The sequence below is a fragment of the Thamnophis sirtalis genome, unplaced genomic scaffold (assembly GCF_051295495.1).
Source record: "Thamnophis sirtalis isolate CommonGarterSnake01/CBP01778 unplaced genomic scaffold, rThaSir2_p1.2 scaffold_5, whole genome shotgun sequence".
Classification (NCBI taxonomy): Eukaryota; Metazoa; Chordata; class Lepidosauria; order Squamata; family Natricidae; genus Thamnophis; species Thamnophis sirtalis.
The window spans coordinates 107418355-107437308 of record NW_028261385.1 but is presented as its reverse complement, the minus strand read 5'-3'; the positions used below and the strand labels follow the sequence as shown (position 1 = coordinate 107437308).

Genomic DNA, 18954 nt, shown 5'->3' with positions numbered 1-18954 from the left:
TTGTGGGAGACAAAGTCCTCGTACCTTAAAGTTCCGAGATACGAGGGTCGTGTAGGATGGACTTTGTAATATTTGAAATATGGGTTTTGTAGTACTGTTGCATTGGCAAACTAGCATGGGTTTACCTTCTTTGATTCAGCTCACATCCATGCTATGTGGCCCTCAGACTGAAAAACTATGCTAGACTAGCGTATAGATACTGCAAAAGCTAAATACTATTGAATTGTTTGTGGTGGAATCCTGAGAAAGGCTCCCCTTGAAAATATCTATATTTTTATGATATCTTTAGAGCAGACTTCAAGCCTGGATATCCAGATCTTAACTCTGAGTAGGAATGCCTTAGAGCAGGGCTCTCCAACCTTGGCCATTGGAAGACTTGTGGACTTCAACTGGGAATTGAAGTCCACAAGTCTTCCAATGGCCAAGGTTGGAGATCCCTGCCTTAGAGGCTTAGATCATCTGAGATTGATGTTCTAGTTACAACAATTCCTTGGAGAAGGTAGATAGATTAAACAACAGTGATGCACACCAGAGTTACATCACATCTGGACTAATGCAGTGTATTTGAAATAATATATTCTTCATACAAGAATGAAAAGATTAAACAAGAATGATGAGATAACAGAAATGGTTCACAGTGGGACAGGTAAACTTCTCTGTGACCATTCTTAGGACACGAAATTCCATTCTACAAAAATCCTGTTTTCCTCTTCATTGGCTATTCGCATAATATAGTATAAGCTTTTCTTTTAAAGAAAGCTTTGCCTTTAAAAAGTGGGGTTTTATCAGTCTCTGGTTTTAAATATCTTCTTCAGTTGTCTCTCATTTTTCCACTACTTGGTGTTAAATGCAATGACTTTAGGCACTAGAACAACCAAAGCCTTTTTGCTCCACATGTATCTTAAGGCAGCTGTACTATCTCCAGTATGGCCTTTGGACTTGCTGAGTAGAATTGTAGATTATGTTGCCCAAAATCTAAAGATTGCTAAGTTGGGAAAGACTGACTCAATCAAAGACTTTTGGCGATTATTAGATTTGTCTTTCCCCCCACTCTTGAAACATTCACTATAAGACTGAAATAAATTGCAAATCAGATTGCTATTTGTTTAATCAAAAACTTGTTTTGTGTTATCTATCCAACCTCAAGAAGAGTTCCATATATTTGGAAAACTTGGACAATATGTTATAAACATGGCTGCTCATCATAAAAGATAATAATTTATTGTTCCCCTAATGTCAGAAACGATTCTTGCAGGGCTGTGACCCTGTCTCCTATATAACTGAATACAGCTCTCCCTGTGGGCCCTGGCTCCAGAACTGCTGGCTATAATACAGAACATGAAAGATTAGAACAATTCACAATTCTGCTTGGCTGCTGGAAAGAGATTGGGGGTGTGTATGGACTGTTTTTGACCATGATTGTAAGATACAGAATTCATCAAGGAAATCCTGTCAAAATTTTATTGTACAGTTATTGTCTGTGTTTTTCTCTGCCTCATGCCTCCTCTGATCAGTCCCTCCTTTATATACCTTGGTGTCAGACACTTCGTGATTTTTTATAATTTCTATCTGAGCCTAAAACAGCACAATCTGGCCAACATATGCCTTGTGCTCAACAGATGTTTACACTCCAAACTTAGTGCCTGAAATTCAAGCAGCGTGAGACAAAAGATGGCCAAATGTTAACCATCTCCTTACAGTACATCCAGCCTTTCCAAATCTGCTCTTCCCTTCCTTTACTACTATTTACCTTTTTTTCCTTAATTTTTCCTTGTATATTCTTTATCTTAGCTGCGTACTACAAAGGTTGGAGATAGATAATGGTTTTTAAGAGCTGAAAGGGGAGTGAAATAAGCAAGGCCATGATGTACATCTTTTTGCTGTTGTTTTTTTCATTGTTCTCACCAGATTTAAATTGAAAACCTGGAAAACTTTTTTCTTAGTGGCAATAGTGGATGTGTATCAACATCATACAGATTCTTTCTAATATTCATATTATTTTTCAGTGAGTTTATGCCTTACGTTGCCATTTCCAAAACAGGAAACACTTCCTGAAGATTGTCTAGGAATGTTTTAGTAGACATATATAGACTAACTAAAGAAATTACATTCTGTAATATTTAAGCATTTAAGTTCTCTATATTTTAAATTCCCATGAAGATAACAATGTTAGATTTTTACAAAATAGCAAATATATTATAGCATGGTTTCATACACTGCAATCCACCGTAAATTGTATGGACATCAGTACTGTGAAAGGGATTTCATCTACTGGAAACACATGTTGAAGATGAGGATTGCTTTAGAAATGGCTAGGTATAAAGTAGCATTTAAACTAATTATATCAAATGTGACAAGACACCTTGATCTTTGAGGAATGCTGTTAAATCTACTAATTATTTTCTTTTTTTCCTAATCAATAACATTATTTTATGAGCCATTGAGCCAAAAGGGCATAATAGACTAGCCGGGCATAATAGACGGTCAATATATAAGGATTCTGACTAATCTTGTAACAAGGGCTTGTCTCCTTTGGCATGGAACACTTGAAAATGCTTGGGGTTCAAGCAGTGTGTGCAGGTGGCAACCTTGTAGGCTGTATTTGGCAATCTAGAGAACTGGGGCAGCATTTCAGAGTTGCTTGATAGGGAGATAGGTAGCATATAAATATAATAATAAAAAAATCTCCCAGCTGTAGCCTCTGGAGAAGTCCCCTTCCCTTTAACTGCCTCCTGATGGGTGCATCCTAAGAGGGAACAACCAGCCAGCATCCCACAAATAAATAGCCATGTTGGTCAGAAGACAACAGAGAGCATAATCTTGGTGGTTGTTCAAGGTGCTGTCTTTTTTTCTAAGGTATTTAACAAGCACTGCTTCACAAGTGGCAGAGATTTTGTTACCTTTCAAACTATGTAATGGTTGGTGCCAGTTCGCTCTCAGTCATTATCATTATCATTTTATTTTACTACTGCCCTCTGTGAAACTGAAAGTTTAAATTTTCTGCGGAATTAAAGTCCACATTATGTTGAAAACAATGGGAAGCCAAGCACTTGATGCACAATACTAGTACATATATCTCCATGCCAATAAAAATGCTCCTGGTTTATCATTTGGACAGCATAAAAAAGAAGTAGTTCTAGAGGAGAGTTTAGTCTGAAAACATTCAACTACAGTATTTAAACCAAATGCTATTCTAGTCTCTGAGATACTATTATATGGTAGTTCAGCAGTGTTGGCTGCTGAAAAAACTCAATGTGTCATATATAGGTCAGTACTCTATATAGTAGAAATCATCACCTACTCATTGGCACTGCCTAGCCCCATTGATTCCTTATCCTTGGAGAGGTGCATTTTATCAGAGAGTTCTCTCACATATGTGCCAACTTAACAGTATTAGAACAGTTGCATGATGACTTTCTCCCAATTCACTATTTCCAGCCCTGATATATATAGATAAGCATATTTACCCATTTGCAGATTCCCAGAATTGTAAGGTGGGAAGGAATCCCCTCTTCTTCATAGGTCTTTAGCACTCACAGTAACAGAGTTGGAAGGGAGTTGGAGGTCATCTAGTCCAACCCCCTGCTCATGTAAGAGACCTATACTAGGGATTCGAACTGCCAGACTGCTGACTTTTCTGATCAGCAAGCACAATATTTCAGTGCCATATAGAATGGCACTATCACTTCCTGTGATCCTGATATTACACCTCTAGTGATGCAGCCCAAAACAGTTCTGACCCTTTTGGCAGTTGCAGAAAATTGCAGGATCATGCTTTCTCTGTGGTCCACCAAGACACTCAAATCTTCCTCACAATTACTACTGTACATCTTTCTGTACCCAAATCAGCCATTCTGAGATGGAGGTTGCAAAGATTAAAGACATATCAAAAATTCCAATGATAAGACAACATTTATAGTTGCTTGAGATACACATGAATTGGAAATGGGGAGTTGCCATTTGGACACACACAAAATATTTGCATTGGATCTGGAATTTTGATTGATTGATTTTCAATATTTGTAAACCAGAGGTGGGTTTCTGCCAATTCTCCCTGGATCGGGCGAACCGGTAGGGGCGGGAGGCTCTACCCACCTGCCCAGATGCATAGAAGTGTTGCATGTGCGTGAGTGAACTGGAAGTAAAATAAATTGAAACCTATCACTGTTGTAAACGTCCCAAATGAAAGAGGACTCTGTCAGAGCCGAGGTGGCGCAGTGGTTAAATGCAGCACTGCAGGCTACTGCTAGATCAGCAGTTCAGCGTTTCAAATCTCACCGGCTCAGGGTTGACTCAGCCTTCCATCTTTCCGAGGTGGGTAAAATGAGGACCCGGATTGTTGGGGGCAATATGCTGACTCTCTGTAAACCTCTTAGAGAGGGCTGAAAGCCCTATGAAGCGGTATATAAGTCTACTGCTATTGCTATTGCTATTGCTGTGTACAACCTCCCCCCCAAGCAATATAATTATATAATAAAATCTTAATATAACATGTACATATGCTGGGTATTCCTTTACCAAGAATATGTTTTTAATAGAGTCAGAATCACCAGTTCATCAACAGGACAATATGAAATTCATCATGAAATGGCTGATCAAGGAGAACAAGAGAATTAACGTTTTCAGTTTCTTGACAGTTTGGAGCCAACTCACTGATTCAGCATAATGAATACGTTTTATTGTAAATGAATAAGACTCTTGAGTTTTACAGAGGTCATTTCTTCACTAGTGATTCACAGCATCTTCAAAGCCATGCTCAGTTCTCTGTATTGCTGTTACTTTGGCACAATGACTCGTGAATGAACCCAAAAACCTCTATAGGTCTCCAATGAAAAAGCAACTAGTACATTGGGGCAAAAAAGTATTTAGTCAGCCACCAATTGTGCAAGTTCTCCTACTTAAAAAGATGAGCGAGGCCTGTAATTGACATCATAGGTAGACCTCAACTATGAGAGACAAAATGAGAAAACAAATCCAGACTATCACAATTGTGACAACTGTAGGTGAAGACAAGTCTGCGACTGGTGCAGCCAGGAACTTGTGAGCGACGTTGTAAAGACGCTTGTCCAAGTTGGTGGGCAGAGAACCCGCTCCTGGAGAGTCCCACTGTCATTGGACCATGTTCATGAAGAGACTTGGAGATGAGATGACCTCCTTCTCCACTGTTGGTTTGGAGAACAAAGTGCTAGGATGCTCGGTCGAGGTTGTGTCAACAGCTTGAGGCTGAGGGGAAGAAGTCAGGTTAGCAGCTTTTTTTGCTTTAAACAGAAGTGACTTAAAGTGGTCTGGTTTAAACACTCCAGCAAAATCTGGGACTCTGAAGTGACACCCTCATCGTCCGATAAGTCTAAGTCTCTGAGGGTATTTTGAAGGAGGTGGCTGACGGGAGCCCTTGGACGATCTATATCTGCGCCTGCTAGAGGACCTGGAAGGTGGTCGCTGCTGAAGGTTGCAACGCCTTGTTTTATTGCTTCCAAAATTATGGCTGCCATGTCGGTGGGAGCTGAGACTGTGGCCTGAGGCAAACTGGTGTGTTGGGCTGGAATTGAGGCACCAGTTGGTTTGAGGTTTGAGGTTTGAGGTTTATTGGGATTTATATGCCGCCCTTTTCCCTGAGGGGACTCAGGGCGGCTTACAACCACAGGGGAGGGGAGGTGCAAGGTCAAAACAAAACAATTGGTGAACAAAAGAAAAATAATAAAACACAACTTTCATTCAGCAATCAAACACTCGGGCGGGTGATTGGAAACCTATTCCCAGGCCTGCTGGGAGAGCCAGATCTTGAGGGCTGCGCGGAAGGTCTGGATCGTGGTGAGGGTGCGGATCTCCATGGGGAGCTCGTTCCATAGGGCCGGGGCAGCAGCAGAGAAGGCTCTCCTCCGTGTGGTCGCCAGTCGGCATTGACTGGCTGATGGAATTCGGAGGAGGCCTAGTCTGTGCGATCTAATTGGTCGATTTAGGGAGGTAATCGGCAGAAGGCGGTCTCTCAAGTACCCAGATCCACTACCATGGAGTGCTTTAAAGGTGGTCATTAGTATCCTGAAGCGCACCCGGAGACCAACAGGTAGCCAGTGCAGCTCGCGGAGGACAGGTGTAACGTGGGCGAACCGAGGTGCGCCCACTATCACTCGCGCGGCCGCATTCTGGACTAGCTGTAGTCGCCGGATGCACTTCAGGGGCAACCCCATGTAGAGCCCATTGCAGTATTCCAGTCTGGAGATCACAAGGGCTCGAGTGACTGTTGTGAGGGCCCCCCGATCTAGGTAGGGCCGCAACTGGCGGACCAGGCGAACCTGGGCAAATGCCCCCCTGGTCACAGCTGACAGCTGGTGGTCAAAAGTCAGCTGTGGATCCAGGAGGACTCCTAAGTTGCGGACCCTATCTGAGGGGTATAAAATTTGACCCCCCAGCCTAAGCGTTGGTGTATTAGCCAAATTATTGGGGGGGAAACACAACAGCCACTCGGTTTTATCCGGGTTGAGCACCAGTTTGTTAGCACTCATCCAGTTCTTAACGGCCTCCAGACCCTGGTTCATCACGTCCACCGCTTCATTGAGTTGGCACGGGGCGGACAGATACAATTGCGTATCGTCCGCATATTGATGGTATTTTATCCCGTGCCTCCGAATGATCTCGCCCAGCGGTTTCATGTATATGTTAAATAGTAGGGGGGATAAGACCGAACCCTGGGGTACCCCACATGTTAGGGGCCTCAGGGACGATCTCTGCCCCCCGACTAACACCGACTGCGACCTGTCCGAGAGGTAGGAGGAGAACCACCGCAGAACAGTGCCTCCCACTCCCACCTCCCGCAGTCGTCGCAGAAGGATACCATGGTCGATGGTATCGAAAGCCGCTGAGAGGTCAAGGAGAACCAGGATGGACGCATAGCCTCCATCTCTGGCCCTCCAGAGATCATCGGTCAATGCGACCAAAGCGGTTTCTGTGCTGTAACCAGGTCTGAAGCCGGACTGGAAGGGGTCAAGATAGCTAGCTTCCTCCAAGGCCCGTCGAAGCTGAAAGGCCACCACCTTCTCAACAACCTTCCCGATAAAGGGAAGGTTGGAGACAGGACGAAAGTTGTTTAAGATGGCTGGATCTAACGATGGTTTCTTTAGGAGGGGTCTCACCACCGCCGTTTTGAGTACGGCGGGGAAGTGCCCCTCCCGAAGAGAGGCGGTGACAACCGCCTGGATCCAGCCATGTGTCACCTCCCTGCTGTTAGCCACCAGCCAGGAGGGACACGGGTCCAGAATACAAGTGGAGGCACTTACAGCTCGGATGGCCCTGTCCACATCCCCAGAGGCAACTTCCTGGAACTCAACCCAGAGTTGATGTGGCAGATGATCCTCCTGTGTCTCCGCTGGATCTACTGCGGTGGAGTCCAAGTCCGATCGAAACCGAGCTACTTTGTTCGCCAAGAATTGAGCATAATCCTCAGCCCTACCCTGCAAGGGGTCTCCCGCATCCCTCCTATTAAGGAGGGAGCGGGTTATCCTGAACAGGGCGGCTGGGCGTGACTCGGCGGACGCAACCAAGGAAGAAATATATGATCTTTTTGCCGTTCTTAATGCTCGAACATAGTCCTTGGTGCAGGTGGTTAAGAGTGCTCGGTTTACCTCGGACTTATCGGACCTCCACTGGTGCTCTAGGCATCTCCTCCGGCGTTTCTTCTCCCGGAGTTCCTCGGTGAACCAGGGAACTCTCCGGGATCCACTGACCCGGAGGGGCCGTAGTGGCGCAATCCGGTCGAGAGACTCCGACGCCGCCGAGTACCAGGCGGCAGCCAGAGTCTCCGCCGAACTGTGGGCGAGGGTATCAGGAATAACCCCAAGCTCCGTCTGGAACCTCTGAGGGTCCATAAGTCGCCTGGGGCGGAACCACCTGGTCGGTTCCTCCTCCCTACGGTGGGGGTTTGGCCTCCGGAAGTCAAGCCTCAGTAGGCAATGGTCTGACCACGACAGGGGTATGATCTCATTACCCTTCAGACCAAGATCACACATCCACTGCTCCGAGAGGAATACGAGGTCGAGCATGTGACCCGCTGCATGGGTTGGGCCCCGAATTACCTGGGTCAAGCCCATGGCTGTCATGGAAGCCATGAACTCCTGCGCCCCATCAGAGCGTTCACCGAGCGATGGCAAGTTGAAATCCCCCAGAACAATAAGCCTGGGGAACTCAACTGCCAGCTCGGCTACTGACTCGAGGAGCGAGGGGAGGGATGCTGCAACGCAGTTGGGAGGCAGGTACGTTAGCAGCAAACCCACTTGACCCTTGAGGTCCAACTTTATCAGCAGAGACTCACACCCGACAAGCTCCGGAGCAGGGACCCTACGAGGTAACAGAGACTCCCGGATTACAATAGCCACACCGCCACCCCTTCCCTGGGCTCTCGGCTGATGAAGCACCTGAAATCCCTCTGGGCACATCTCTACGAGGGGGACTCCTCCTTCTGTGCCCAGCCAGGTTTCAGTAATACATGCCAGGTCTGCCCTCTCGTCAACAATTAAGTCCCGGACGAGGGGAGCTTTGTGAACAACAGACCTGGCATTTAGCGACAACAGCCTGAGCCCAGGGTCCTGACTACTCGCGCCATCTGGTCTTGGAGTGGGACTCCTAGGGCCGGAAGGAGGGATCTCTGTAATGTAGCGAACCCTCCTTCCCCGGTAATGGCCAGCCCTAAGGTCCCCGCCGTATCTGCCTCTCCCTGTCACGACCGCTATGCTCCGGCCCACTCCCATGTCCATGGTCCCCCCAACCACCCCGGTTCCTCCCGCCTTCCCCAGCAGGTCCTCCGAGTCAAACATTCTCATTTATCCACTCTAACAAATCCCACGTAAAAATTTAAAACATATAAAATACAAAGGTAACAATTACTAAAAGTGGGCCATTCATTCAATTCCAAACAACTCCCATACACTCAACATTCTATTTAAAATTGCGCAATTATAATATATAATAATATGGAAACAGTGGAGGAAGCGATGGTCTGCTCCTCTCCCTTCTTATGTCCTGGGGAGATGTCCTTAGCCACCACGTCAAAAGTACGTAGTATGTAAGGTGGCTGTAGACAAACAGAATTGAGTATAAAGCTCCAGAGTTCGTAAATGGCTCCCATATAGTCTTGTCCCACTGGTGGAGGTTAGCGGGCTGTATATTCGAAGGTCTCTTTCCCAAGGATATATAAGGCCCCCAATGTAGGGGACCAGAGTTCGAGACTGACTTGCACCGCTCTTGCAGATGGAAAGAAAATTGTTGGTATTTTCGGGGCTCAATCCTTGCCCCTGTAGCCGCCATCCTCTATCCCTCCCTGCCAGTTGGCCACAATCCTACTCCTCCTAGTGGTTAAGTGAGCAGGGAGCAAGGTCCGGAGGGGGCTACAACGATGGTAAATGGTAAAGCAGCAGATGACAAATAATAAAATAGGTAACCAATAGTAAAGTGAGCAGAGATAGATCCGAGGGGGGGGGGCGTCTGGGGCAGTAGCAAGCACAGCCCTTCGATCTGTGAATTCAATGCAGCCTCCAACGGCTTCCGACAGCCTCCTTCTTTAAAATAAGCTAAATCAAAAATTTAGTCCCTCTCAGCTCACAAGTCACCAAGACTCACAGATGTACAGTCACAGTCACAACCATTCAGCTCCAATGAAGTCAGTAGGCTGGCTAAAAAAGAAGATGTAGAAATGTAATACTGTGAGTCAGCTGTTTGGGGCCGCCATTTCCTCCATGCTTTCCTCCACAATGTTTTTCTTTTCAGCTTCAGCAGCTGCTATTCCGCTGCTCTGGGATGGCTAATAGGACCAGGGGCCAGTAGGTAATTGGCCAAGGGGCTCACCAGCAGCACCAGGGGCTTCCAAGAGATGGTAAAGTGGTGGTGGGGGCTCCGGACGCCCGCGCGCCGCTCTCACCACCGCGCGCCGCCGTCGCCGCCTTCCTCGCACAGCTGGGTGGCCCAGGACCAGGGGCCAGTTGGAACAGTTGGCCTGTTCAAATGCACGGTCCCTGTTGAGAGGGACATCAAAAAATTTACCCCCTGTGGCAGGTTGTCTAGAAGATGAGGAGGAGGACAATTCCCTCTCTGAATCAGAAGACATGTGTCAGCTAATGAAGAACCAGACTCTATAGGAGGCAATTCTGGAGGGGCAGGATAGGTGGCTTGATCAGAAGGTGGGGAGGTCCTGGAGCCCTGGCCTGCCTGCTTCTGGGCCCTCTGAAATTCTTTTTCCAGGGCCCTCTGCCTTCTTTCCTCCGCCCTGAGGGTGGTTTTGGAAACCTTGGAAGCTTTGTTTTTGTCAGAAGCTTCCTTAGCAGCTGTCTTGCGACTGGGCCTAAATCAAGATATTTCCTCCAAATCCTTCTTGGGAATAGGTCCCATAACAGAATTCCCAGCCATTGCCTCCACCACGCAATACCCAAATGCTGCAAAGAATTGGGAACGATCTCCCTACACTCGGAGAGAAGAGATCCACTGCAGAAAGAAGCACTCCTCGGCTCTGCGATCACTCCTCAGTCGCTGGGTTCTCAAAATGGTGACTGCTGCTCTTTGTACCCTTTTGGGGGCTGTTAAAGCTGCAAAATGGCGGCCACCACTCTTCACGCTCTTTCTGAGGCCAGCCGTTGCAGAAAATGGCGTCAGCGGCATTCACGCGTATTCGGGGGCTTTTGGGGCACTGGCTTGCAGAAAACAAACCCAACAACAGAAGTGCTTCTTCAGGTGGCTATAGAGCCACAGCTCGTGAGCCTGGTATTCAGCTCCTTGCTGACAAATATCTCTTGTGCTCCAGAGTGTACTTGTGTGCACAGGCCTGAGTCAAGCAGCCAGGCAGGCAGCTCAAAAGGATAACTTGAATCTGTCGCTCAAGCCTTTATAAGGAGAGCATGAGAAAAAAAATTTCAAATGAAAAAAATAATTTTGAAAAATGCCAATTATCTCAAATTGAACAATTTAACTAGAATTTAGGAGGAGAGAACAATTCTCATAGCTAGTCCAGGTTGGACTGAGTCTAAACTGGGAGGAGTCACCAGTGCACGATGACATCACAGATTGTAGACTCAGTCCAATTGGTTACTGGACAGAGCAGCCCAGTCTGGCTGCTGTCTCCACTGACATAGAAGAATGTGGCTGTTTGATGTATTGATATTAATTTCATTTTCAGTTATATTGTGATGCTTTAAAATGTGGTTGCAACAAGTAATATTAAAATATACAGAATTAAAACAAATTAATAAGTGATCTACAGAATGCTCAGTAAATGTTACTGAGAATTTTGTCTTTAAAATGACATTGGAAGTATTGCTTTTAGCCCATTCTTAATGTATTTGCTGCTATGGAAACGAATTTCTGATTTCAGTTAATTCTTGAATCTTGAAAAATCCCCTTACTACTTCTGTTCTTGATATTTTTAGATGCAAAAACTCACAAAAATTCAGTGTTGAATTCCTTCTAATTGATAAAATAAAATTTTATAACAATAGGACATTAATATAGCTATATAATACAATTATAGATGTGATGTAATATTGATAAAGAATATGCTGTTTCACTGTGCATATAGAATAATGCATAGTGTTCTTCATGAAGATGGGAATGTTTTATAAAAGGAAATGATGTTGAACAGATGTTAGTTAATTAACTAACGGTTTATTTTTACAGTGAAATTACAGGATATTTCTGGAAACTCTTTTTGTTAAATACAGGTATTATTAATATGTAGTGAAATTAGTCCACTTTATTCTGATTGGCAATAGATCCCTTTCATTGATTTTTACTAGCTGAATTACTCTTTTTGAAAAACTTTTGGCTGGAATAGAGGAACTAAAGAGGACAACTATAGTTTCCTAGAGAACAGGAGAACAAGAAACCTTTTTAATGAAGAAATGAAGTAAAAGACAAGACCAAAAGGAAGTATCATTGTTTCAAACTATAGTACAAAGGAAATTTGGGATCAGTGTGATGTTTTCCCCCCTAGAAGCAGCCAAAGGAAAGATCAAAATAAAGGACTTTGAGTCTTTTCAAAACCCAGTCTGTTGCATTGTTTGTCATGGGCAAACAATTTTTCCCTTATCAGTTGCCCATTTTGCACTGGAGAGCTGAAGTAGTCCTTTCTCTCACGTTACAATTTTAATCAAAGTATTTTCCTCTCTCACATAATTTTAAAAAACTCAAAAAAAAAAAAAACCTGGGAGATCTCATTATGGAATTTCTATTTCCTATATAGTTTGATTGTGAAAGGAGAGGAAAAACATAGTTCCACGGTATGAGAGAGATTGGAATTTAAGTTGATAAATAATCAAATAAATAAAACTGAATGAGAAGAAATAAAAGGTAGGAACAGAGTATTAAAATAAATGCAATTCTTTTGGCAAGGTGATCAATCGTTGGTTGCCTTTAAACCAAAAAAAATATTAGTAATTTCCAAGCTCCAGGACCTGGAAAGAATATTCTCTGAGATATAATAGCCATTTTCCACTTTAAAAATTGCATTTGTATATAAGAACACATACATATGTAAATTACATGTGCATTACATGTAAGTGCGCATTAATTGTTATAAATGTATAAATATTACAGAATATCTCTTTTCTTCAGATTGTGCTCATTTAGGGTTTAAAGTAGCTCTGAAAAGAAGATTTGCAGTGGTGATGTCCAATAGGCTGGTGTAGGGGGCAAATTGAAATAATTGAAATATAGAAGTTATTTTTTTCCCCTCAGTTAATCATGTTATGCTACAGAGACAGGAATGTGCAAAGAAGAGATCAGGAATCACTTTTAAATCTTTGCATGCTTGCAAGTCTCCATAATTAGTAGGAACTATAAATCATCTCATTTGTTTGATATTAAATTGCTGATTTTTTTTTCAATTTTTTTCTTTTATTTTTAAACATAAAAAAACAACATAAAAAAAATCTCATCCATTACATACAGCATGTTGTTTGGTTACAAGTGTTTTTGCATCCATATTCTCAATTACATATCTAATCACAGATTTTCCATCTATAACTAAATACCTCACTTTCATTGTACAACATATATTCAATGGCGAATATTTTTTTTCCAATAAACCTAATTTCCTTACATTCTTGATTGTCTGTTTAATAATAATACACCTTTATATAATCACTTATCCCATTCTGAATATTTTTACCATATAAAAAAATTACCCACTATTTATATTTGTATATCAATTGCTGAAAATTTTTAAAAGGTGGAGAGAGTGAATGTGGATTCTTCTCAGGCGAGACTGGAAGTACAAAGTCATTTCTGAGTTGAATTTTTTTTTAAGCAACCATTTTGCTAAATTAGTTAACAATAATTCTTTGCAACCAGTATTTTACATCTGACTCTAAACAGTGGACTTTGGGTTGTAGTATAAGATCAAGTAGATCTGGAAATCTGAAGTGTGGGAACATTAGAAGGAGCTCTTAATGGCATATAATGGCTCTGACGATTGGATTCCTCTTCCTCTTCTATAATCTCATCATGTAGCCTCAGGGTCACTGCTCTGATTCAACTCTTTTGTATATCACTGTGAGGGTTTGGGACTTATCCCAGTTGCACATGATTCCAGCACAAACATACCTTAGCAACATTTTTTTTTATTAATTTCCCACAATGTTGCCTTCATCTCTTTCCCAACCAGTATAATCAATGCTGTCTCAATGCTGCAGCCAGATCAGAATCGAGACAGAAGAAGATTTCCCACGGCCTGCTGGAGCTGCAAGCTGACTAGTTTCTCCTTCCTTAGGAAGGGAAGATTGGAGGTAGGATGATAATTGACCAATTCTGCTGACTCTAATAATGGCTTCTTGGGGAGGTCTACCCAAGTGGACTGAGTTACCTTAAATCGGGCTACGGTATTGGGCAGCCCTTTATGGACATGATGAGAGAAACAGAAAAATGATGGCATTTTGCCTCTTGTATCACCATGAGATAATTCTTGAGAAAGACTTGTACCTTTCTTAAGGCACTTTGTTCGGTTCACAGTGATAGTCTAAGCATCTATCATGTTGCTTCGTCATTTGGAGTTCTAAAAATCAGGGAATTTTCTGAGACCCATGCAAACAGAGAATCTGCAAGGTGTAAAGCTATCATTGCCCTCACTTTTCTGGCAGCAACTAAGCCAAAGAGAAACAACACCAACTTCCCTGTAAAATCCAACAGTGATTATTAAGTGTTTTGGAGCAACTAATCAAATAGATTCTTCTTCAGATTCAGATTCAGATTTAATTTATTTGTATGCCGCCCTTCTCCGGGAGGGACTCAGGGCGGCGAACAACTCAAAAGGGGAAAGGGGATACAAACACAATACATATAATTAAAATACACAAGAGTCATACGGCCATACAAGTTGAGAGGGGAGGGGAACTCATCAACCCCAGGCCTGCTGGCACAGCCAGGTTTTGATGGCTTTCCGGAAGGCCTGGAGAGGGGTGAGGGTCCGAATCTCTGTGGGGAGTTCATTCCAAAGGGCCGGAGCTGCAACAGAGAAGGCCCTCCCCCGGGTAGTAGCCAGATGGCATTGGCTGGTAGACGGAACCTGGAGGAGGCCGACCCTGTGCGATCTAACGGGTCTGTGGGAGGTAATTGGCAGAAGGCGGTCTCTCAAGTTCTTCCCTGCAATAGGGCACAGCTGCAGAGAATAATGGGAAAAAGATTGGAAAGCTCTGAAATTTCAATGTTTCTGTAGTTACTTGTTTGTTGAATTTGATTTTAATTTTGCAAACTGGCACACATCTGTATATATAGGAAGCCTTCAAATATTAGAAATTGGGCCCTGCCCAATTATTTATGAAGGCCTATTTTTGTGCATACACAGATGGGCCTTTTGAAGGGCAAGCTTTTCCCTCTGCTCCTTATAACTTGCAGAGCATATATAAGAAGATTCATAGAAAGCAATGTGGAAAGGGAGAGATAGGATCTAGGGCTCACATTCTTCCAAGGTGCCTTTTCTAGCCAGATATCAAAGGATAATTCCACTTATTAAAAGGTTTAAAAAAATGTTCCACCGAATTTTACCTTCACTTTACAGATATGAATATTTTGGCACAAGTTGCAAGATTTTGCATAAGTGCTTCATGGATTAAAAAGCTGTGCCACGTTTAGCAAGACAAAATTCTATTTCATTCCACTTTAATATTGTTTGCAATATAGTTATTTACTTCATTTCATTTTATATTGCTTATTCTTTCATGGACCTAACTAGTGGTGGGATTCAAATAATTTAACAACCGGTTCTCTGTCCTAATGATTTCTTCCACAAGCAGTTCACCAAACTGCCCAGAAAGTTAACAACGGGTTCTCCCGAAGTGGTACAAACTGGCTGAATCCCACCATGCACCTAACCAAGAACTGTGAAGTAGCAAACAAAGTAGGTATGTTTTGCAGATAGTAGACTTAGTTAATTAGATTTGCTCAACAGGTTTTATGTGTAAGGTTTACGTTTAAGATTTTATGTCACCTTAAAATCACTGATTTACTCATTTATCCATATGTACCTGAACTCTTCGCTATATTTTTCCTTTTTTTTCCTTTGCACCAAATAATGAAGTTTGTTCTTTTCAGCCTCCAAATACCAAAAAAACCACACCCCAAATTCTTACTTTTATATGGTCCCATTTTTAAAAAAATGGCAACTAGTCAGGCAGCCTCAAAGATGTGTGTCCAAATTTTGGAGAAAAAAAAATAGAAATAAAAAATTGTCTGTAACAGCTTTTTGCTTTTACTGAGAAGGAGACCAAGCCAGATGATGCTGTGGCTTTTGCTATTATCTTTTTTGATTTTCCCCTCTAGGACAAGGACATCTTTTCTTCATCTTTTCTACATGCTGTTATTTTATCATCCATTATGCTTTCTCTGTTCTTTTTATTCATTTCAAGTCTGTGTTTCCTGTCCCATGCAGATTGGAAACAGAAAATAGTTGGGTGAAAGTCCTCTATTGCAAACATCTGTTCCTGAACAAGCATTGTGCTTCCCTGTCCTGGAACATCAAGGGAATTTGTTCCATCTGCACACACACACACACCCCTCACATCTGAGACAATAGGGAACTTAAGGAAAAGTAGTGGTGACAAAACTGATAACAATGCTTGTTTGTTTGTTATCAGTGAGTCGGTTATATGAACCTAGTTATGTGACTGGACCTGCCAGAGATGTAGATTGTTGAAGACCTTGCTTTTCCTCAGATGGTGTGATTAGATCAGAACTGTCTATACGTAGGCTCCACTAACTTAATCAAAACACATTTCTAGATCTATTGCTAGGAATAGCGAGGTTAAGTTGCCCTTAATTTTTAACTAGAGCTTTCAGGATTAAAAATAAGGTTCCATATACAGTATATCAATGTTCAATACTTTCAATGACCTATCAATATGTTAGCAGAGTCAAGCAATAACTTTCAAATTTACCCTAAAGATAAGCTGAATTCTAGTGCCTCTCCTTCCCAGATTTATTCCACCGTATATCAAAATCTAAGTTGTACCTACTCAAATAATTGGAAATGTGGGTAAATTAAATCAGTCTTACTCTATAAGTAATTTGCAACTTATACAGAAAGAAACTAAGGAAAAGTATTGAAAACCTGATTGGAAAACACAAAGGAAGAAAGAGAAATGTCTTAAAATTAAACTTAAGAGTTACATTAATTTTGATTGCATTTATCTTGCTCCAAATGTCCAATGGAACAGCCTTCCTCCTGAAAGTTGAATGGCCCAGATGTTGCCTGCTTTTTGTGTTAGTCTGGGGCTTTACCCTGCCATTGAGTCAGGAGGGTTTGTGGTTCCATCCAATATAACGATTATTTCTTGGATGACCTTGGCAAAATTTTGCACTCATTTTGATCACATTTTACACTTAAGGCAATTTATTTTCATTCTCTCTGTTTTTAATAGTACTGCATGCCACCTTGAATCATTTTGAGAGAGCACCTACCATATTTTTTCGGAGTAAAAGATGCACCAGAGTATAAGACGCACCAAGGTTTTGAAGAGGCAAATTTTAAAAAAAGTTTTTGCACTCTGCAGACCTTTTCGTGAAAACAGGCCCAGTTTTTTCAAAAAAAGAGTGGCATGAATAGCCTTTAGGGGGCTTGCAGAGTGCTCCTGGAGGGTGCCCCCTCCCAAAGCAAGCAAAAAGTGGCCCTTTTTTCACAAAAACGGGCCCGTTTTTTGTAAAAAAAAATGCATGCATAGCCTTTAAATTGAGCAAAAAAACAGCCCGTTTTTCACTCATTTCTGCCTTCTTCAGCCCCCAGAAACTCTCTGAAAGCCTCCTAAAGGCTCTGCATGGCCATTTTGGTGGAGGGGGCAGGGTTTCAGGAGGCAAAAAATGCTGTATTCATTGTACAAGATGCACCCAGATTTTCAGCCTCTTTTTTGAGGGAAAAAGGTGTGTCTTATACTTCAAAAAATGCGGTATATAAGTCAACTCACTGAATAAATACAATCCACCCATGCTTTTACAATGTTGCCCTTATTGTAGAGCTGCTCGGTTACAGCTAATAACTTCCCACCTAGTCAAATTTCCAGGTCACCCAGATCCATTTTATTTGTGGTTGTTTCTGTCAGGTCAATGTCTTTGAGCGTGGTTCAGTTTTCTTTTCTATTTGTAAAACATCCCATACATTGGCTACAACAATTTTATAATTATTAAGTTTTACTATAGTTTTTATTTTCTGCCTCAGAATTTATTTTCTTTCTTGTTTGGCCAGTGACAATATAATGTTTACTAATACTCATAAATAAATAAATAATATAGAATTGTTGGGTCATGTGCCTAAATCATATTTTATTTGTCATATTTCTGAATTAACTAACTGAAAAAGAAAGCTTTCTGATAGCTATTTATTTGATTAAAAATACTCCAGAAATCAAATAAAAACCTTTGGTCTTAAACACAGGATCGCTTTTAGATATTAGTATTAATGGAGCAGCATATGTTTGATTCATTGGCATTTGTAATATAATTAAATAAAGCTTTCATTCAATAATAAGGATTGAGAATAGGACTTTCTAGTTTATAAATAAATGTATAATAAATTTAATATTTACTATTCAGTACCCACAAAAAGTGTATGTAAAACTAAATTAAAAACAAAGAATGACGTATGTGCTAAGTAGGATTACCATGTGATTGAAAAAAATAAAAAAATAATCCAAATGACCACTAGATGGGACCAGAGTTTATTTTTACTGCCATCTAGTGGTTGTTGAGATTTCTGCAGCTCAGAGATTGTGTACCCAACAATTTCTGAAAGGCAAGGCTGGTTAATTATTCTTACCATTAGGAAATGCCTCCTCAGTTCTAGATTGCTTCTCTCCTTGATTAGTTTTCCATCCATTGGTTCTTGTCCTGCCTTCTGCCATCTAACTTAACCCCCTCATCTTTGTGGTAGCCCTCAAATATTGGAACACTGGTATCATGTCTCAACATCTTTTTTATTTTGTGGTGACCAAGATTGGATACAGAATTCCAAGTGTGCTTTTTGTAGGACTTTGTCTACTAATACTTCATGTGATCTTGAGTCTATCAAGATCTGTTAATGCAGCCTAGGATTATATTGGCTTTTTTGGCGGCAGCTGCACACTAGTAGCTCATATTTAAGTGATTGTCCACTAGGACTCCAAGACCCCTCTCACAGTTACTGGTATTGAGCCAAGTTTCACCCTGTCTGTTACCTGTACAAATGGTTTTACTTGCCAAGCACAAAATCTTATTTTTATCCACATTTAATTTCGTTTTGTTAGAGAGACCTATGTTCAAGTATTTTGAGTTCCTTCTGGATTTTGAGTGTTAACTATTCCCACTAAGCTTAGTATTGTCTGCAAATTTGATGCGTTCACCTTCTATTCCTGCATCCAAATCATTTATGAAGATATTGAAGAGTACTGGGCCTAAAACTCCACTGCTCACTTCCCTCCTTTGGATATAGTTCCATTAAAGACCACAAGTTGAGTTCAG

At 42.0% G+C, this 18954-nt stretch overlaps 1 protein-coding gene across 1 annotated transcript in view; it reads left to right on the top strand.

The window, feature by feature from the left end:
• Nucleotides 1–18954, top strand: part of HAO2 (hydroxyacid oxidase 2) — a 113921-nt gene that overhangs the window by 488 nt on the left and 94479 nt on the right. The window lies entirely within an intron of this gene.